General features: G+C 50.3%; 1 protein-coding gene across 1 annotated transcript in view; it reads right to left on the bottom strand.

The window, feature by feature from the left end:
- Positions 1 to 22,290, bottom strand: part of mri (BTB/POZ domain-containing protein mrityu) — a 185,022-nt gene that overhangs the window by 76,693 nt on the left and 86,039 nt on the right. The gene's annotated exons all lie outside the window — the stretch shown is intronic.

The raw sequence follows: 22,290 nt of genomic DNA, 5'->3' as shown, positions 1-22,290 counted from the left end.
ATTGGGGCATATTATACAAAGGGAGAAAACAACAGTAAGAAAAGTACACTTAAATTATTGTTATACAGTTCTAGTTGGCACAGTGGAACAAAAGAAAAAAAAACTACAGTCAGAGATCATAAGTCACAAAAAAACAAAAATTTTCAGGAGGGCAAAAGTAACGAATCGACAACATTCTGCAGTCAGGGTACAGTTGACAGCGTTGAAATAAAACTTTCCAGGGACGGGCACTTGACCACGTCATCAGGTAAGGCATTCCATTCACGGACTGCTTGGGAGAAAAATGAGTACTTAAAAGTGTTGCTGTGTGCCCGGAATTCGATTAAATGCTTGGAGTGTTGTGTTCTAGTGCTGCGGTGAGCTGAGCGGGAGATGTAACTCTCACTGTTGATCTTAAAAGCTCCAGACAAGAGAAGATACATACATTTGATGCGTGTATGCTTGGCGCGACTATTAATAGTACTGAGACCAGCCTGGGTGAGAAGTTCGGATGGTGACTCGTGGCGGCGATATTTGTTATAGGTGAACCTAACTGCCATTAGTGCCGCAGCTATGCTCTTACTGGTTTCAGCATCCACCAAGTGTTCGATATACGTGCAGGGTTCCATCCCCAGTAGCATTAGAGACTTTTAGAATAGGGTGACCCTGTCGGTTAGGGACACAGAGGAACAGCGGTGCGCCAGTGCGCAGGCGCAAGACAATAACGTCCTCCGGGTACTGTTCCGCGCATGCGCATCGCCGTTCCCCTATGTCCCTAACCGACAGAGACATTCTAAATGTGCCTATTGATCATTCACCGGCTCTTCAATGGGTACCAGCCTTCCCCTGGCTCCGTGCTAAGCTTCTCTAGGGTGAAATGATTGCGAAGAAAAGGCCCTTCGTCGGAACTCACGCAGACCAAAACACACGTCAGCCACGGCACTCTCCGAAGAAGCCGCCCTAGCGCCATTAAAAAACAAATCAAGACCGAAGGTTCAACGCCGCCATCGAACGAGACATTCAAATGGGCTCGCAACCGAGGCATCGTGAGCTAAGGGCTGTGGGACGATTAAAAGTAAGAATTCGCGCCCCGCACAAAACGGCGATGGCGCATCGACCGCTTCGCTTATATAAACTCGCGCTCTGAACGGCTGAATACGCCGTCCTCAGAAGTAATGCGCCGACAGCGTTCTCTGCTGGCTCGCGCCGCGAAGCTGAGCGAGCATTCGTACAAAGCCCGGGGCGAAACTCCGCGGCCCGACGTGATGAATGGCGCGTCAAAACGCGACGAAACCGGCCGCCACGCCCCACAATAGCGACGAATGTGCAATAAAATATGCACGGAGAATGAACCCTCTTTAAAAAAAAAATGAGGAAATAATCGGCGCTAAGCACCGGCGCCAAGATGACCCCCCCCCCCCCCCCCCCTCCTCCTCCTTTTCCCTCTTTTTTTCTCCTCCAGGAACTACTGGCGTCGCTGTTCATGAGGAGTGGAGCAGGCAACTTTCCCGAGAAGATCCCCGACCTCGGTGCCGAGTTGATCGAGACAGCAGGCAAGCGCTCCGAAGAAAAGAAAGCGGACCTTTAGTGCGAAAGCGCCCATACGCTCATCAGCATCGACCAAGGAATCTCGTCACCTACGTACGTAAGCAAAATAAAAACAATACAAATAAATATCAACGACTGGGAGTCGCAACAGCGGCGAAGCGAACAGATGAGCTTCGCAGGCCGCTGAACGAGAGCACGTTAGGCTATCGCCGAAACTGCAACGCACACTCTCGCGCTGTGCATGGCACATCGCCGTCTTGCATCTGCGGCGCGAACCCACCAGATCAGCTTAACCTCGATGAAAGCTTAACCTGAGTCTAATACCGTCGCCAGACGTGCCGACGACCCAGCAACCCCGTGGCTCAGTGGTTATAGCGCTCGGCTACTCGCTCGGCCCGGCCGCGGCGGTTGAATTTCGATGGAAGCGATATTCTAGAGGCCCCTGTAGTGCGATCTCAGTGCACGTTAAAGAACCCTAGAACTTTCCGGAGCCCTTCACTACGGCGTCCCTCATAGCCTGAGTCGCATTGGGACGTTAAACGATATAAAGCAAAGCAAAACCATGAGCCAAGAAAGCTGAACACACGCTTTCGACGTCTACTCGGTTGAACTACGTTAAAACCCTACCATTTTATTTAATGCTGCTCTACCTCGTCCTCAGCGAAGTGTGCCTAATGCGTAAGACCCCACACGAAAAAGGGCCCGGTGTGGCGTTGTTCGCATCGAGAGACATCGGCAAGAACAACAACAAAAATAACACGCCCGGGCCCCATGCATGATTTCCTCTAAATGAATCACGTAAACAGTGCATTTCTTTTGTGGCTGGATGAAATGGTTTGGTTTAGTTTGGTTTATTGGGGTTTAACGTCCCAAAGCGACTGAGGCTATGAGGGACGCCGTAGTGAAGGGCTCCGGAAATTTCGACCACCTGGGGTTCTTTAACGTGCACTGACATCGCACAGCACAGGGGCCTCTAGAATTTCGCCTCCATCGAAATTCAGCCGCCGCGGCCGGGATCGAACCCGCGTCTTTCGGGTCAGCAGCCGAGCGCCGTAGCCACTGAGCCACCACGGCGGCTTCTCACTAGAGGTGGCAGGACTATTCACCACAGAAACGAACCTGTGGCAGGCCAGAGCCATGCGGTCCATGTGCTCCGGGGAGGCATAGAAGAGAGTTCAATGGAAGTCAGTGACAGCAGACCGTTGTCCTAGAAAGGCTGATGATGATGACCCTCCGCGGACCGCATTCCCCCTAGGTTCACGGGCGACTGGATAATACTTACCCAATTTTCGCAAACGACATACAACACCGAAGGCGGTGTCGCTTACATGGGATACATCACCCTGTAAAAAGCTGCCGCGGCGGCTCAGTGGTTATGGTGCTCGGCTGCTGGCCCGAAAGACGCGGGTTCGATCCCGGCCGCGGCGGCTGAATTTCATTGGAGGAGAAATTCTAGGGGCCCGTGTACTGTGCGCTGTCAGTGCACGTTAAAGAAGCCCCAAGTGGTCGAAATATCCGGAGCCCTCCACTACGGCGTCCCTCATAGCCTTAGTCGCTTTGGGACGTTAAACCCCATAAACCATTAACCATCACGCCGTAAAAGCAACTCCGAATCCCACGCTCTATAACCCCGGGGTTGAAATACATCACAGCATACACCGGCAAAGCCACATGTCGCAAGCCGCAGACAAACCCTGTCGCTGGCAGCATACGCAAAGGGGAGACTATGGAACGGGAGAGAGAGTGAGAAAGAGCAGACACGTCCCAGCTTTTTCCTTTCATTCCCTTCCCTTTAGAGAGACTCTGAGATTCTAAAGGAGCGCGTCTCCCCCTTTTATGCGCACGGTATCCGAGAGCCCCGCGCACCACAGGGAAAACGCAGGCCCCTTTGGAGTTGGAATGAATGCACCACGCTGAATAAGGCGAGTGCAGAGGAGAGACTGGAAAAGTCAGCGGTAACAAACAGGGGGAAAAAAGAGCGCGTTTAAAGACCGCGGACGAGACAAAAACAAACAAACCAACAATAAAAAGATCAAGCAAGCAAGCAAGCGAAGACGCTGCATTCGTATTATCGCTGTACAAAAGAGCGCGCAGGCCTGTGGCCTTTCTCAGTCGCAGCCGCGGAGTCTTTAGAGAGGGAGCTCCGAGAAATGGGCGACTCGGGCGGCCGGGTGTCAGTGACCCTGTCAAGCTGTCTGGCTTCCCTTTTTCTTTTTAATGCCTGATTCCCGGGAGGACCGCACACAGGACACATGAGGTCCGCGAAGCTGCCATCCGAAGAGCGGCACATACGCTAGAAATACCCCTCACACAATTCTGCCCTGTTTCTTGCTTGTTTCACTATCGTTGCTTTTCCATCTCTCACCCTTTCTTGGCTTCCATTCCGATCTCTACCATTACCTCACTACATCTCTCTCCCCCCTTCTCCCCCCCCTCGTCCTCTTTCTACGCCTTTTCGCTCTATTTCCCGATTTCACCCTATTTCACTATTCGCCTTACTACATCCCTTCTCTTTTGCCCAAAGCCAGCTGCAGGATGCAAGGCCACTGTGCAACTACACAATGCTCTCACACAGGACATGTACTTTAGCTTCTCTAGTAAAACCATGGAGTCCTGTTTGGAGCCCACTGCCCTACACTAAACCTAAGGCATGGTCAAAAGTTTTCAAGGCCGCATGGTATGCATTTGAGGCGTTTAATGAAGCATCTAACACCACCTGTGAAGACCGAAATGTCTTCAAGCGTAAGGACTGGGGCTCTCCTCATCCAACAGACAGAACTTTCAGGGTGGAGGGGTTGGAGGGGTAGGGGGGCACCGAGTGCTTCCGCGCCCGAAAAGCAAATTAACATGGCCAAAACACTTTTAACCAAGGCTACCCGCCGGTTTTGCACGGCGGGATTCGTTTGCAGTCATTACTTTCCAGGGACAAGGTTCATTGAAGAGACAAGGGAGAGGCCCAGGCCCTGCAGTGGGCGTAGTCATGCTGATGATGATGATGACGTTCCCCAGCGGCGGCCGACAGGTTACGTTCGCCGGAAGCCAAAGGCCTCTCGCGCGACGGTTTCCAATATAGCCTGCCCAGGGCCACTCCCGGCCACTTTATATCGCACCGAATTTGAGTTCAGGATGTAAGAAGAGCGATAGTAGATGCGACTACAAAACGGCTTGATAACCTTTCCACTTCCCGAAAGGTTACAGCCTCATCCTCTTTAAACGATTGAAAGGAGGGGGGGGGGGGGGTTAGGGAGTTCAGGGAAAAGGCAAAAGCGAGGGAAAAAAGGGCACAAGCAAACACCACTCTTTCAGCACGCAAAGCGCGAAGGTCACGTCCGTCATCCTGGAAAGAAAAGGCGGACCGATAATTAATCCTCCGCTGCTTCTACGGCGACTGTGACCAAGCATGCATTATAACGCGGACTGCGCGAAAGCCGTAATGAATGCGCCTATCAGAGCAAGGAAGAAAAAAAAAAGACAAACGCATTAATTACGCTCACGTCCTCTTCCCGGGATTCTCCGCTTCCTATCCCATCATTTTTCCGAGCTTTAACTATAGCCCGTGTCTTTTTTTTTAGTAATTTACCCGTTTTCTGCTATTACGTTCTCCGCTGTGCTTCTTTCAGTTTCATCAGGATCAGTGGCCCGTCTTCAGAGGCGCGCTTTAATGACCACAGCTCTTAAGGGAAGGCAGAATGACTGCTGCACCAGTCCTCCTCCAAGCGGAAGGAGACCAGTCGTGAAATCGAGCCGGAATAGCAGTAGCGGAAGGGACAGAGACGTGTGCTTAAGATCTCGGCCTTTTAATTAGCGTTTTAATTGAACAGAAGCCTCCGAAAAGCCTCCATATAAGGAAAGAAAAATTTCGGCGCAACAACACGCGAACAAAAGCAAAAGAGACGCATACACGGCTATAGCAACGATCATCACTCAACAACACAAGGCTGCGACCAAAGCCGCGAAGACCAATTATCCACCTCCTCAGACTATGGTTTGAAAAGGTTTGGTTTGGCTCTACGAAGTTCAACGTCTCAAAGAGAATCAGGCTATGATGGTTTGATTTGGTTTGTGGGGTTTAAGGTCCCGAAGCGACTCCGGCTATGAGGGACGCCGTAGTGAAGGGCTCCGGAAATTTCGACCACCTGGGGTTCTTTAACGTGCACTGGCATCGCACAGCACACGGGCCTCTTGAATTTCGCCTCCATCAAAATTCGACCACTGCTGCCGGGATCGCACCCGCGTCTTTCGGGTCAGCAGCCGAGCGCCATAGCCACTGAGCCACCGCGGCGGCTATGGTTTGAAAAGGAGCGGCTGACGCCTACGGGGATAACGCGGCCTCGGATGCCTACTCGAGCACATGACACCGGTAGATGAAGCAGTTAAGAGGGAAACACCTGCCGCGGGATCCTCGATCACGAAGGCCATGGTAACATGCGGTTTAATAAAGACTTTTCCGCGGAGGTGCAAAAGTAAAGAAGGAAAAGAAGGTGTGCGGCGTTGGCAGTGATCAATTCCTGCCAGGGAGGAGTGGCATTGGTGTCCACTGCAGTAAACTAAATGTTCCCGGAAATGCCAGCAAAGCGTGTGAACACCCAATAAATAGAGGAACGCTGTCTTTCACGCACCGAGAAAGCACGTAAACGCTAGTTTCATTGAGATGAACTACTTGTAACCATCTTCGATGGCTTCTGGATGAATTTTTTACTGCATTTTGTCTCAGTAGCTTAGCTTCCCAAATATGTCCCCCACCAGCGTTACTGAAGTATAAGGCGCACCCAACAATCTCGCTCATTATGTCGTTGCTGGCTCGTCAGTAGTTTTTGCTAGTCGCTCTGTCATTTCGACTTAGTTCGTCCACGACTGCACATGCTCTCTGTCTAGTTTCCGCCCTGGTTACTTATGCAATAGCATGTGTGGAGAAAGGCTGCAGACAGGAAGTTTCTGCGATGAGCCTAATGAAGCCATCAGAAGCGAGACATCAGAAGTGAGACATAAAATATGAACACAGTTCTTTAGAAAACAGATGACTCTATCGTTTTAAGAAGGGAAGGGGGAGGGGGGGGGGGGGCGTGTTCTCGCTAGCCTTACTTCCGTAACGCTTCAATATAAGGCCTGAAAACTGCTTGTCCGGGCACTGCAGCTCATGAGTAAACACGAATATAACCGAGACCTTCAAAGCAGTGCTGACTCACGACGTCTACATCAACGACGCACCGAATATTGCATACTTTAGGGCAGGATCTCTTGCCGTTCAATCTCAGCGCAATTTTCCCGGAAGAACTGAGGCCTCGAAATCTACTAAAGGACAAGTCATAACTGGAGGGCATAAAATATGCTTCAAAATTTCTAGGTCAACCCATTTGCCCACGGGCCCCAAGATGCAGCCGGCATACCCCCTCCCCCCCTTCCCCCCGCCTCGCCCGCGCTGGAAATTTCTCGAGGGCGGCGAAGAATGAAAACTCAAGTCTTAGCCCCTCTAAAATATAGACGTGATAGAGCTCCTACTAGAACAGCGGTGCACAACATAGCGTCCAAAACCCGCGAAGGCAGGCGCTAACGCCACCCTCTCAAGCATGGTTATAGCAGCGACGAGATCCACTTACAACTGAACCGTTTTCTTTCTTTTCCAGAAAAATGCCATTCCGCAAAGTGCGGGCATTGAATGGACTGAAACGAAGCGGGCGGCACGAATTCACTGAAACGACCAGGCGCCCTTCTGGAGAAAATATTTGGACGGGAGGAGGAGCGGGGGGGGGGGGGGGGGGTGTTAAAGAAAAGGATGAAAAACAACACCGCTCTCACAGGATGGGGCTTCGGCTTCCCACTGCGGCGCAGTAATGCCCGCAATAGAGAGAAGGAGGCGATGGTGCTTACCTGGAAAGAAACAAACAAAGTAACACGTGAGTTAGAAACTGACAGCACGCGCACTTGAAGGGAAACTGCATAGGTTTTACAAATCAACGAGCTTAAGAGGGCCGAATGTGTGAAACTTGTAGGTAAAGCATGCGAAGTCTTTTTGGGCTAGCACTTGAAATAGTGAAGTAATCGCCGATTAAAATCCGAACGCCCTTCAAGCTTCTCCGCAGCACACAGCGACAAGTGGGGGGCGCATGATGACGTCATCGAAGGTATCGGCACATTTCCAACGCACAAACGCCTGCTTTGAACGAAAATAATCAACACCACCGAAGGCGAACCCTGCCGAGAGTTGTTTGGCAGCGTCTAACGCGTCAGGGCAGGGTGTGGCTGACGACAGCAGTAATTTGAAATCATACCTTCCGTGACGTCACTCTGAGTTTTCCTGCACTCCTCCGGTGCATTGAGGAGAAGCGGAAATTTCAATCGCCGATTACGTCACTATTTTAAATGCTAGTGCAAAAGCACTTGGCATGCTTTACCTACAGCCTACATAGATTTAAATCCTTGAATATCGCGAAATTCTCAGAAAAGTGCTGCAGTTGTCCTTTAACACAGCCTCATCGACGGCAGCCAAATCGCGTTTAAGAGGAATTCGCTGCCCACTGTTTTGATGCTTTGAGGATTACAATGCACTCCAACTGATGTCGTACGCAAGATAGAGATAGAGGAAGAAAAAAATAAACTAGGCTTCCCAGACTATCGTAGCTTAAAGCCAATCGAGGCGAAGGACTATTGCCAAACGTTTGTGTATTATGCACAGGTATTATATTTTTCCACCGTGGTTTATAGGTGTTATGTTTACTGTTAGCGTTTTCTTCCATTACTTGCGATTGTACCCTGAGGGTACGATAAATAACTTCTCGAAATTCAATCCTCCATCCAATCCCAAGTCGAGATTAGTCCCAAAACGTTTCGCCGTTCATCACCTTCGTTGTAAATGTCAATTGCATTCAGTGAGGCTTTCACCTGCACTGCAGTTAAAGATTGGAAATGTCTTTGCAAAACAAATGAGACAGCACGCTGGTCTCACGCCGTTCAAAAGCGTAAGCGCCCCCGGCTAAAGGCGCCCGAAGCATTAGTAGGAGCTGGAATTTCAATCACTCCACTGAACGTGATTTCGAGGAACGAGATATGCAAGCGAAGGCACGCGCCATGCAAGTACCATTCTATGCCTGGTTTACAGGGGAAAAAAAAGAAGCGGAGGGGGGGGGGGGGGGGGGGGTGACTTTAGAAACAGAAGTAAAACTGGAATCAGACGAAAAGAAAATGAAAAACAAGGCGCTCGTCTCTAAAGAATTAAAAAAATAACAGGTTAGGTCCCCTAAATTCAATAAAGCGGCGCAGGGCCCCACCTATGGAGAGCCACATTGTTTCCACACACCCCGCTGTCCACCTATACGTGCACGGTGCCATATTTTCTACTGACGCGGTTGGTGGCGGTGGTAGGTAGCGGTTCCGCAATCATGGCGCAATTCAATCCTACGGTGCAAGAATTAAAAAAAAACACAACAAAAGCAGAAAGAAATAAGACCGAAAGAATTCCACACGGAGGAACGTTGCCTCAGACGGGGCCCCATTGTATCCGAAGCACCGTCCGCGCTAACCTCCAGATCGCGAGCCCACGCAGAAAAGACACGGTGGGGGTCTTACTTCACATCCCGTCAACGTTTTCCCTCTCCGCTGTTTTCCCTTTCTTTATATTTTTGCCCTCCTCGCAAGTGGCCTTCTCTTTTCATGGGCTGAACCCTTTCTCCTCTCCCCTCCGCTCGGGTTCCATTATTCTGGTCGACGCCCAAATTAACGACTCGTACCAGACGCTCAACGGACTGTGACCAAGAGGAATAAAACTAACGCGTAAGGGCGAAATCAAAGCCAAAACAAACAGCGAAAATCCTGCGACGGCAGAGGCCAAGAGCCGGGCGGTCGGCTAAACAGAAAAGAAGAAACGCATTTCCAGCTCGCATAGCGCCGCTAAGTGCTACGGAGAGCCCGGCCCTGAACAAGGGCAGGGCGAGCGCTATCCTCTTCGGGAAAGCGAGCTTCTCCGCACGGCGAGTCTTTGAAAGGAGAAGCCGAACTATTTCGTCACCACTCGGGCTCGGAAGCGGCGTAGTGCGCGCGTACGAGGTAAAACGAAACAAGAGGGGGGAGTTGCCAATCTCTCTTCTCGTTTTCACTTGTCCTCGCTTAAAGGAACAATGACGGCAAGTATCAGCCTATTTGCGAAATGAGACGGCAATTACGGCGAAACAAAATTAAAAGAAGGGACGAGCAGGAATTGCGGAACCGTGACCTCGAAAGTTCCTCGGTGGATTGCAGTTACTGTTACAAAGAAAAAAAAATGAAGCTCTCGGCCTTTGACCTGAACGTGTAACGGCAGACCGAAGGAAAAGACAAAATAATACGGCCCCTTTTTTGAATTCGCTTTGTGAACGCAGACCTCAGCTGCATTGAGCGAAGAATTCCTGAACGCTGGCGAGGGACCGGCATTGCAAAGTGAACAACGGATTCCGTGCGTGTTTTAAGGCGAAAGCCTTTAATGCCTCATCGTTGTTGACAGGTTGTCAGCAGAGGTGTCACGCTTTTCGGTCGGTCGAAATGTTAATGACGTCAGAGTGCGCGGATTCGAAGTAATGAGGTCACCCACGGATGCCTGACACCCCCTTTCGGAGCAGACGACAACTAATAAATAATTGTCGTCCGCTCCTACAGGGGGCGTAAGGCGTCCGTGGGTGACCTCATTACATACCTCATTACTGCGAACACAGCCATGGATACAACAGAACCGAAAGAAGCCGTCAAAGTCGGCTGACAAAGTGTGTAGCTGTAATGTGCAGTCAAAGTGTGTAGTCAATTAAAGCGCTAGTACAGCACTAAAAGTCTCGCAGTCAATGCCAAACAGTGCGCCAGGAAAGGCTTTCGCCTTGCAGCACTTTACAGAGCCAAAGTTCCCCCCTAAATATTTGTTGGCCGTTACGCACAAGAAACACAGGCACATATACACACCGGCATAAAGAGCCATTACCAATAAGAAATGGCTAAATGTTTTTTTTTTTCGTACAGAAGTGTGTCGCAAATTACAAATAATCGCCGACAAGTAACGCAAAGGACCACATCATTCCGTGCAACCGTTTCCGTCGAACACGCCCGTTTGTATGTGATAAACACCTAAAACTACGCTGTCTTCCGGTTTCATCTTCCGACGTTTAACTAGAAGTTGACCCGCAGGAAAGGAGCACTGGCGGGCAAAGCGGAAGTAAACAGATTTCCGTAAACGCAGGGGCACCGCACTTCGATCTCCCGGGCCTCCGTGCGATCATCAGGTCGAAGAGCGTTTCCCAAAGCTGCGCTGCTGACAACATGAACTCCAGAAATGACCCAAAAGGCAACAAAAGGAACAAACCAAGCTCCAATCCACGCACACTGCCCGAAATCATTTTCGCGTGCACTCGCCCGAGCAAAGTGGCGTTCGCAACTCGCAGTCGCCCAGTGTGCGCTCGGCTTCGGAGAGCGCCAAGAACCGGAGATGGAAAAAGAGCGGGTCCACTTGGCGAAAGTTGCGGAAACGCAATTTCCCTGCGCCGCGGGCGAAAGAAAAAATAAAAGAAAGCGAAAGCCATAACAGTTCCCCACGCAACGCGAAAGAAAAAATACAAAAAAGCGAAAGTCATAACAGCACCCCACGCAACGCGAAAGGAAAAATAAAAGAAAGCCTAAGGCACAACAGCACCCCACACACAACGCGAAAGAAAAAATAAGAGAAAGCGAAAGTCATAACATCTCCCCACAGAATAGAAAAGTAAAAATAAAAGAAAGCGCAAGGCACAACATCATCCTGCATAACAACGCCTTGGCGCACGCCTCACGCGCCCTGGAAGTGTGCGATACATTACTAGAAGCCACCGCGCGCCTCGCACGACGTACGTGCCCGATGATGATCACCACAACAACCGAACAGCGAACGAGGGTGGCCGGGGAGGGAGACGTCCATCCACTCGCCAAGTCTGTCTTTAGCCCAAGCGTTTTCATGACGTCAAGAGGAAAGACGGGCACATACACATACAAAAAAATAAACAAAAAGAGAGTGCGCGGCGCCGAGGGATGGCCGGGGAAAACCGCTCGCCCATAACAGACAAAAATATATAATGAGTAGCAAAAAAATAGGCAATACACAACAGAAGTTTACTCTCGTCGGCAACGCTCGACGGATCTCGGAAGGCCAAGAACCCTCAAGACATCAACGGAGAAATGAGAGGGCGTCGCGAAACGAGGGGGGGGGGGGGGGGGAGGGGGGACGTAGGGCAGAAAAATAGAGCGGTAATAATGACCGGACAATAAGAACGGTAGTGGCGAAAGACAGCCGCCGCGATAAAGGGGGGGAGAGGGGGGGGGAAGAAGCACAAGGAGGAGAAAGAAAGCGAGAGAAAAAAAAGACGTCGCAACAGGCTCGGGTGATCAGAAGACGGCAAGTTAACACCGAGGAAAAGACATGAGTTTCAGAGGCAGGGAGTGAAGTCAGATGGAAAGACGAAAAAAAAAAGGGCGGTTTTCAGAAAGACGACTGAAAAAACGTGTCTAAGAACAACAAGTTCAGCGGATGGGGGAGGTGGGTGGGGGGGGGGGGGGGGGAGGAGGCTAAATGAGAAGGAGGTTGCTTAAAGAGGTGGATAACGGGACGGAAAAAACAAGCGATGGGGCCGGACCAAAACGACTAAAAACAAAAAATGAAAACGCGAGCCCTGGAAGAGCGAAGCAGAAACAAACCGAAATCCCAATTTCAGTCGCCTCTACTATATACGCCACATTTCTCTCTCCGTGCGCTGGCCCGTTTTTATGTGTGACGCGTAACGGGTCCCAATGCCGAACAACGAGGTGACTGGGCCGAAAGCTAACGCCGAAAAACAGAAAACAAGAAAGAGACTGACTAACTGCTGGATCAAGAGCGAAGAAACAAAGAAAAGGAAGCGCCACATAACGTGTACCTCCAGAAACAAATGCCGTAGTTGGAGTTGGAACAGAGCTCAGGGCTTTAAAGAGAAGTCGACTACCAACGCAGCGGCCGCTGCGGTGTAGCTGGCCGTTCAGTGTATGCGGCTCTGGAGAGATGAACGTAGTCTAAGGACGAAGGGGAGGGGTACCGAGCGCCGTACAGCGTCTACTACTGGCAACTAGGTAGTGACGAAAGAGGTTAAAAAAAATAGGAAAAAGCTGAGAAGAGGTGAAAAACAAGGAAATTACATTCGGAGCGAACCCGGTCAAAAATGGAAGCGAAAGCGAGGCGCATCAAGTTCTCTCCTGTCAATGTCGGTACACGCTAGGCTAAAGCAAAATTATCATTAATGCGAGAGCGTTATGTGGCTTGGTTACGTTAGCAAAAAGAGTCCGCAAATTTGTCCGCACGACTGCATCGTTCTCTTATGATAAATCCTTGAAAGTTTGGTTTATGGGTTTTAACGTCCCAAAGCGACTCAGGCTATGAGAGACGCCGTAGTGGAGGGCTCCGGAAATTTCGACCACCTGGGGTTCTTTAACGTGCACTGACATCGCACAGTACACGGGCCTCTAGAATTTCGCCTACATAGAAATTCAACCGTCGCGGCCGGGATCGAACCCGCGTCTTTTGGGTCAGCAGCCGAGCCCCATAACCACTGAGCCACCGCGGAGGCCAAAGGAGTGAGTGTGATTGTGATAGATAGGGTGTGATAAAATGTTGCTGCGGCAAATATTTGCTTTATGATGTGTAATGAGTTAATTAAACGAGAAAAAACACACTTAGACGTCACAATAGCCACGGACGTCGATATAGCACATGGAAGCCAGAACAGCCACGGACGTCGATATAGTACATGGAAGTTTTGCTTTCTCCTTGTTCCAATGCGGGTCGCCGCAGTGATGGCAAAGTGTTTTTTTTTCTTTTTTGTTTCCGGAAGGTGAAGGAAAAGACTGAGGCAATGTGAGACACTGAGGTTGCGAAGTCGCCGAAGAAGCGCCGCCGTTTACAGACCTTTATGCTCGAACGCTCGGAAGCTTACACCGCAACTAGCACGCTTCCCTCTCGAACCTGAAACGTACAAGCTCGGAGTGAAATCGGATTCGCAGTATCGTGCCTCAGTGGCACAGCGACGGATAGGGCTACCCGGGAAGCGTGCATCCCTCAGAGGGAGCTGGCAACGCGAAAACAATATCTGGGCTGAATAGATTACAAGAAAATGATTACCGAGTCACGGGCTAGCGAGAAGAAAGCGAAATGCACTAGGGGCGGTATAGTTCGGAGACGCCTCATCTGTAATCCGGTCTCGTCAACGCCAAAAGGTTTTCTCCCGGTATATTTTCTAGTACTGCTTTTGAATCTGCACACGCCAAAGACATCACCTAGGCTAGAATGTTAGAAAGAAAGCTAGATGTAATCGACAGAAAAACAGCACCAACTGAATCTTTATTTCTATGTTAATAGAGATTTTTCTGCCTGATGCGCAGCGCTCCAAGTTTTATTTTCGACTTTGCATCACGATGGTATATTACGGTGAAAGTAAAAAAAAAAATCAAATTTCAATACGATGTTATAAACGAAATTTCGGAAAGACTAAATTTCGACGACTGCGCCTTTTCCCGAATTCACTTTGAGAAAGTGAAGTTCGCAATTTACATTCATACTCTGCACGCCAAATCAGTGAATTTGAGATGGACAACAGAACAGCTCTTCGGGTTAGAGAAAAAAAAAATACAAGGTGTCAGTTCAGATTGCCCACATCACTTACCATGCGAACGTTTCTTACTGCGGTAAATTATCCCCCGACTTCAAATGAGTTACGATCTGTTTTTTGTTTGTTTTTTTTTTTTTACAACGAAAGTTCGCCGCTTAAAGCTCATTAAAGATAAAGCCCTGTGCACACATTTTTCTGCATGGCACCAACGTTTCACTGAATGCAAAAACCCGTCGGAGGATTCTCACAACGTTCCCACCTCCCCAAGAAAGATAAAAAATGGAACAGGGAAATAAGAATCAAACAAATGAGGAAAGAAAGGAAGCTCACAAAGAAGAAACGAAGAATGCGCGCTAGTAAGAAAGCGAAGAATGAGGAGAAACAGGCGAGGATGGCTGGTTTAGTAAAGAGAAGATCACAACAAAAAGCATAGCGAAGGCACAATGGGAAAAGAAAACAGAAAGTGTGCCTTTTAAGATAGAGAGAGAAAAAAAAAGAGAGGGAGAAAGGGAGCAAGGGGGGGGGGGGGGCGTTTCATTTGCCGACGCGTTCAAGTGTGGGCCTGGCTATGAGACGCCTCGATGCCCAGCGACTGAACGAAAAATAACACGTAAAAGAAAGCAAAGTTTCCTTCACTTTTTTTCGTGCGATGTTCGTGCTTCTATTTCCCGGTCTAATTCTCCCCTCGCAGTCTCTTCTCTGGCCCGGAGGAAGAAGAGCCAAAGAGGGAAAGTTTCAGCGTGTAGTAACGTAAGCTGAAATCATCCTCTCAAACTTTCGTTCTTGGCCCGAGTTCAACGGCACATTTTTTTCCCCCGATAAAGCGGCAGCCGCTTCCCCCCCCCCCCTCTCCCCCTTCTCTGCCCACCCGTAGACGTATGTCGCTTCTGCTGTTGCATCGCTGTCTCGAAGAACGCGCTGCTCGGAGATCTAGCGCCGACCCGAAACGGCTTAGACGCAGACCGATTGCGAGGGTAGAAGGCGTAGGAGCGCCCGAAGATAAACAAGATTAGGGAGAACGGACGGGAAGGGACGGAAGGGTATGAGGCAACGGGAAGGCGATGAAGAAAAGTGGGAGGGCCGAGTGAAGATACATTTTGCTTAAAGCAGCGCCAAAGTGACGTCCGGATTGCGGCGAGCCCCATTTCGGGGGATTGGTGTCGACCGAGATGAGATTTCCCCGGGACGATATTCGCGACGTAACGAACAGGCCGCCGGCGGCTATATCGCACCGTTGCCGGTTTTCGAAACGATTCGACGACCGCGGTTTAAAAAGGCGCGAGAAACAGCGAGAAACGCGCGTTGACGCTACGGGTTGCGAACATTAACGGATGTCGCCGCGATAAAAGCATAGGAGTTAGGGGGGGGGGGGGAGCCTACACATAAAGAAGCAGAAAAATTCCCTCCAAAGAGCCCCTTTACAAACGCCCCGCGGTTAACTTCTAAAACCGAATACCTGAGAACGTGTACAACGGCAAATGTTGCTGACGTCATGCCGTACGACGGGCGGGTATGCACTATATTTTTTTTTTTCGCTTCGTAAAACCGGATTTCCCAACCCTGAGAATATGGCTTTTTCAGCAAGATCGTTGTTGACAAATGCTACCCTCATGGGGTCGTACTATGGACAAAATGGACAAAATGATGATTGTAACGCCGGGCTTGCGTGCAGCTTCGCAACTGTCGCCGCAGTGTTCACACCTTCGCCTAAATTCCAGACTTCAGAACTACGAGCCGCCGCGGTGGCTCAGTGGTTATGGTGCTCGGCTGCTGACCCGAAAGACGCGGGTTCTATCCCGGCCGCGGCGGTTGAATTTCTTTGGAGGAGAAATTCCAGAGGCCCGTGTACTGTGCGATGTCAGTGCACGTTAAAGAACCCCAGGTGGTCGAAATTTCCGGAGCTCTCCACTACGGCGTCTCTCATAGCCTTAGTCGCTTTGGGACATTAAACCCCATAAACCAAACCAAACCAACCAGAACTACGAGGACGCTAAAGTCACCTTAAGATTGGAATGTGATGGCATTAAATTCCACAGCTTTCGCAGCTGCATTTTCAGCTTCTGGGTGTGTTTGCGTGAGGTTTATTTCCAACTCTAGTTCCATCAGCAGCCGTACTCCAACGGCTAATTGCAGTAGCAGATATGTACTATGATGTGACGGTGACGGCTTTCACATATATCACTTTATTTTTTGTTAATTTTTGGTTTAGATTCACTAGATTGCTGGCTAGTTCCTCACAACTCAATTGGTAGGTTGTGATGACGTCACAATATCACGTGACCTCAGTCGACTAATCAGCGAATTCCGCGACATCCAACATCTTCGGGGTTTCGGTGCGACATCTCCAGGTTGCCACCTGCCACAATGGGCAGATTGTTGTGACATCACAATATCACGTGACCTCGCTCGGCTAATCAGAGAATTCCGCGACACCTAACATCGGCGGGGTTTTGGTGCAACATCTCCAGGTTGCCACCTGCCACAATGGGCAGATTGTCGTGACATCACAATATCACGTGACCTCGCTCCGACTAATCAGCGAATTCCGCGACACCTAACATCGGCGGGGTTTTGGTGCAACGACATCTCCAGGTTGCCACCTGCCACAATGGGCAGATTGTCGTGACATCACAATATCACGTGACCTCGCTCGGCTAATCAGAGAATTCCGCGACACCTAACATCGGCGGGGTTTTGGTGCAACATCTCCAGGTTGCCACCTGCCACAATGGGCAGATTGTCGTGACATCACAATATCACGTGACCTCGCTCGACTAATCAGCGAATTCCGCGACACCTAACATCGGCGGGGTTTTGGTGCAACGACATCTCCAGGTTGCCACCTGCCACAATGGGCAGATTGTCGTGACATCACAATATCACGTGACCTCGCTCGACTAATCAGCGAATTCCGCGACACCTAACATCGGCGGGGTTTCGGTGCAACATCTCCAGGTTGCCACCTGCCACAATGGGCAGATTGTCGTGACATCACAAAATCACGTGACCTCGCTCGACTAATCAGCGAATTCCGCGACACCTAACATCGGCGGGGTTTTGGTGCAACGACATCTCCAGGTTGCCACCTGCCACAATGGGCAGATTGTCGTGACATCACAATATCACGTGACCTCGCTCGACTAATCAGCGAATTCCGCGACACCTAACATCGGCGGGGTTTTGGTGCAACGACATCTCCACCTTGCCACCTGCCACAATGGGCAGATTGTCGTGACATCACAATATCACGTGACCTCGCTCGACTAATCAGCGAATTCCGCGACACCTAACATCGGCGGGGTTTTGGTGCAACGACATCTCCAGGTTGCCACCTGCCACAATGGGCAGATTGTCGTGACATCACAATATCACGTGACCTCGCTCGACTAATCAGCGAATTCCGCGACACCTAACATCGGCGGGGTTTTGGTGCAACGACATCTCCAGGTTGCCACCTGCCACAATGGGCAGTGTCGTGACATCACAATATCACGTGACCTCGCTCGACTAATCAGCGAATTCCGCGACACCTAACATCGGCGGGGTTTTGGTGCAACATCTCCAGGTTGCCACCTGCCACAATGGGCCGATTGTCGTGACATCACAATATCACGTGACCTCGCTCGACTAATCAGCGAATTCCGCGACACCTAACATCGGCGGGGTTTTGGTGCAACGACATCTCCAGCTTGCCACCTGCCACGACGGACAGGTTGTCGTGACGGCGAAAGGTCACGTGACCTCTTTCGACCAATTAGGGTGACCCACAAGGCAGGTTGCAATGATGTCACACGATCACGAGACCTCTCTCGACCAATAAGCGAAATGCATGACACTGGGCATCGGCGTTGTTTCGGAATGACAACTCGAATGATATCGCACCAAAATAGCCAGTACTGAAACATACATTTCAAAACGTGGCGTTTAACCCTCTCGAGATCCAGTTTATATCGATGGGCGGCGAGCATGCGGTAGGCCGTTCGTCCAGCTACAGAAGCTTCTGTTAAAAATGATTCTAAAAGACAAGCACACAGAGTCACCCTCCAGTTTTCGCACACAGGTTCCTGTAAAGTGCCTCCGGAACAAGAAACGTCGAGCGCTCTCGCCGCGCCATCGCAAGCTCTGCTCCGCTTGCAGCATCGAGACTCTCCCGGCAGAATCCCGACGAACAGAGTAAGGGACCAACCAAGACGAAAACAAGCTCCTTTTCTTCAAACCACGAAGCGCCTTCCTTTGATGGAAAGCGCCTCCCACCGCTCCCGCCCCCCTTTTTCCCATCGCGCCGCACTGTCACCGGCAGCCCGCGCCAGCCCTATTACGGTAATGAAGATCCCCTGCCTTTTGAGCGCGTCTGAGGGAACTCCGCCAAGACAGCCACCTTCCTCTGGACGTTGAGAGAAAGGAGACGGGGGGGGGGAGAGGTGGGAAAGAACGTAGAAGCCATTGGTACGCCACCTTGCATGGAGTCCACGTCTAGCTGCCTGCCATGGAATGTACTATAGACGTACTACGTGCGTCCCAGCTAGGCTGTGGTGGTCGGGACGCGGCGGCCGTGGGGTGCTAGTGTATGGCGAGTCACGTTCTCGCCCGATGGCGCCATTATAGCCGACCGCGGCGCGTGGGAAGTGAGGATCAAGGGTTTTGTGGGGAGGCGCTGCGACTGTTTATTGAGACGGACACCGCGCTGTTGTCGCCACTGCTACCGTCGCAGCCGCCGAAACGCCTAAGAAGAATGGGGTGCGGTGCGGAACGCGACGACGACGAGGACGGCGACCGCGTCACGTCCTTTCGCCGAGCTCCAACTGGATATTTGACGCGGGCTTTGAGCCGCGCTGGGATGAGTTTATTCGCGTCGGACCGACGTAAGCTTCGGGCGAATGACCATCCACAAGTGTTAACGTATAGTGGACGGTTGCAGAAACTCCTTGCTGGAGAAGCCCCACGCTTGAAGGGACACCGAAAATAAACTGATGTTTATATCTCTGTCGAACGGCACTCCTTCCAAGGCCTTTCCAAAAGCGAAGGCGGCTCCTTTCACCAAACCAAACGAGCGAAACCACAAATGAGCCGCAATATCTGCAGTAAAGCCAAAAGGTTAAACAATCGTCCTCCAAAGCCTTTCCCACAAAGGCGCCTCTCGCCACCAAATCAAAGGAGCGAAACCTCAAATGAGCACCAAAGTAGCTACACAGTAAAGCCTAAAGATGAAACCATAGTTGAGCTATCGCATCCTCTGCTGTGCATTAGGTGGTTGTAGTGAGAGAACTTGACATTAAAGTTAAGTACTGTAGTCCCCCATTACACTTAAAAAAATTATATAGTCTCCCTCCACAAAAAAAAAAATCTGCAGACAGCTTCTCTCATTATCATCAGCAACAGCCGCAGCAGGTTCTCTTTACCGCCTTGGCTGCGATGACCACTCGGTGTTGCAGCCAGTTGCTGCAACATTTTTTCTGTCCCGACAAACATTTTGTTTTTCATACTTATAAAATGTTTTCAAGCAATGTTAGCGTTTTAGTTGTTTTCATCTTTGCTGTTACTTTTCTGCGCTGGATGGCGCTGCGATCGCAGGTTCTCGACGGCCTCTCCTTCGCACTCCAAAACAAAGGTCTCGGACGGGTGCCTTCGATTCCAAGACCCTTAGCATCAAAGGCGCGACAAAGGCGCGACAATTTAGTTGCCACCTTGCCCCCTTTGAACATAACTACATGGTTCTCAAAGCCATTAGAGGTGCCCGGGTAACAGGGGTATGACTTATGGGTAACCCCTTCCTAATCACAACGCGAGAGAGAGGGGGAAAGCAGTAGCTGTCGAAAGACGGAATAGCAATCGCCAACATGCAGCATGAAGAGCGTGCTTTAACTGTATAAACGTTACGTCACCGGCAAAGAAATATTCTCCTTTGCTCCGATGACGACAGCCAACACACGATGGCCAAATCTCAGTAGATTAGAAAGAGGAGAGTTTGAGCTGTAGCCATTGAAAGACAAGGAAGCTGGACAAGTTGGTGTTTTAGATGGGGAAGACATAGTACTATCGCTAAATCACAGGGACGTTGTGTTGCGTGCTCTCGCTTCTCCCTAGTAGTTAAGAGTTTGGGTATAAGGGGGTTTAACGTCCCAAAGCGACTCAGGCTATGAGGGACGCCGTAGTGGAGGGCTCCGGAAATTTCGACCACCTGACGTTCTTTAACGTGCACTTACATCGCAAAGTGCACGGGCCTCCAGAATTTCGCCTCCACCGAAATTCAACCGCCGCGGCCGGGATCGGAGCCGCGTCTTTCGGGTCAGCAGCCGAGTGCCATAACCACCGAGCCACCGTGGCGGTGCCTCGTGTTTAAGAGCTCATATACTGTCTTCCCCAAGCTATAGCCTCCTGTGTTAAAGGGAAACTGCACAGGTTTTAGGAATCAACGAGCTTAAGCGGGCCGAATGTGAGAAACATGCAGGTAAAGTATGCGAAGTCTTTTTGGGCTAGCGCTTGAAATAGTGAAGTAATCGCCGATTAAAATCGGGACGCCCTTCAAGCTTTTCCGCAGCGCACAACGCCAAGTGGGGGGCGCATGATGAAGTCATCGGAGATATTGGTACATTTCCAACAAACAAACGCCTGCTTTGAAGGAAAAAAACCAACGCCACCGACGGCGAACCCTGCCGAGAGTTGTTTGGCAGAGTCTAACAAGTCAGGGCTGGGTGTGGCTGACGACAACGGTAATTTAAAATCATACCTTCCGTGACGTCACGCTCAGTTTTCTTGCACTCCTCCGGTGCATTGAGGAGAAGCGCAAAATTCAATCGTCGATTACGTCACTATTTAAAATGCTAGTGCAAAAAAACTTGGCATGCTTTACCTACGGCCTACATAGATTTGAATCCTTGAATATCACGAAATTCTCAAAAAGTGCTGAAGTTGCCCTTTAAGCATGAAGGCAGGATTCCCTAAACCTGGCTCAACCCTGTCTCGTCTCCCCACTCTTGTAGGCCATCTGTATGAAGCATAATGCATGCCGCCAGACGAGTAGACCATGGCGCGCCGCACTGAGCGGCCTCGGAGGAATGTGCCCCAGTTATGAAACCGCCGTCGACAAAACTACGGCGCACCCTATTCGAAATACGATCTAGTTATTCGAAAACTCGAGAACAAATTCAATTCGCTGCAAAAAGATTTTGAGAATGCGCTGTTTAATCCCTTCATTCGATTCGCTACCGCAAAATTTCGAATATTCGCACACCCCGATAAAATATTGTCACGTGCTTCCACAGAACCTCGACGGAAGAAGCAGAAGATGAAGGACTGACCAGCAGAGAGAAAGGAAGAGAAAGAGCTGAAGGACGCTGGTAGGCTTCCTGCTTCCATCCTGCTCCGACCGATCCCCTCTGTGAATAAACCCCCGTGCGTGCTAAGCACGTAACAGTTTGGTGAGAGGTGCCGGGTATCGACCACGGAGCATTCCATCTACCGAAGGAGCCGTAGACTCGCAGGCTTCCCACCACTGCCATCGGACATGCCTGGAGACGACAATGCCGAGCAACCCGGGATATCCACAGCGAACAACTTGTCACATTATCGAGAGCCCCGCACATTGTTTGCAAAACCTGAAGAGGACGTTGACGAGTGGCTGAAACACTACGAGCGGGTGAGCAAATACAATCGCTGGAACGCTGCTACCAAACTGGCTAACGTGGTGTTTTTCCTTGCCGCCACTGCCCTTGACTGGTTCGACAATCATCAGGATACACTGAGTACATGGGCTACCTTTACTACCGAAATCAAGAAAAATTTTGGGGATGAATCGGCAAAGAAGAAGCGTGCGGAACAGACATTACTTCACCGCGCGCAAGTACCAGGAGAAACTTGCACGGCATACATCGAAGCCATCTTAAAGTTATGCAAGCTAGTTAACTCCAGTATGCTTGAAGAAGACAAAGTCGGCCACCTTCTAAAAGGAATTGCGGAAGATGTTTACAATTTCCTGATTAGTAAAGAGAGCCTGAGCACCACCGCTGACGTTATAAAACATTGCAGAACATTTGAAGCTCTTAAGCTGCGTCGAATTACCCCTAAATTCGGAAGATTGGCCAATGTCACCTCTATAGCCAGTGTTGAAGCCTGTCCTCCAAATTCTATGGCTGATATGATTCGAGAG

Source organism: Amblyomma mixtum, chromosome 9 (assembly GCF_055824585.1).
Source record: "Amblyomma mixtum isolate Tamu chromosome 9, ASM5582458v1, whole genome shotgun sequence".
Classification (NCBI taxonomy): Eukaryota; Metazoa; Arthropoda; class Arachnida; order Ixodida; family Ixodidae; genus Amblyomma; species Amblyomma mixtum.
Note: the sequence above shows the minus strand (reverse complement) of the source record. Positions and strands in the feature narration are given on the sequence as shown.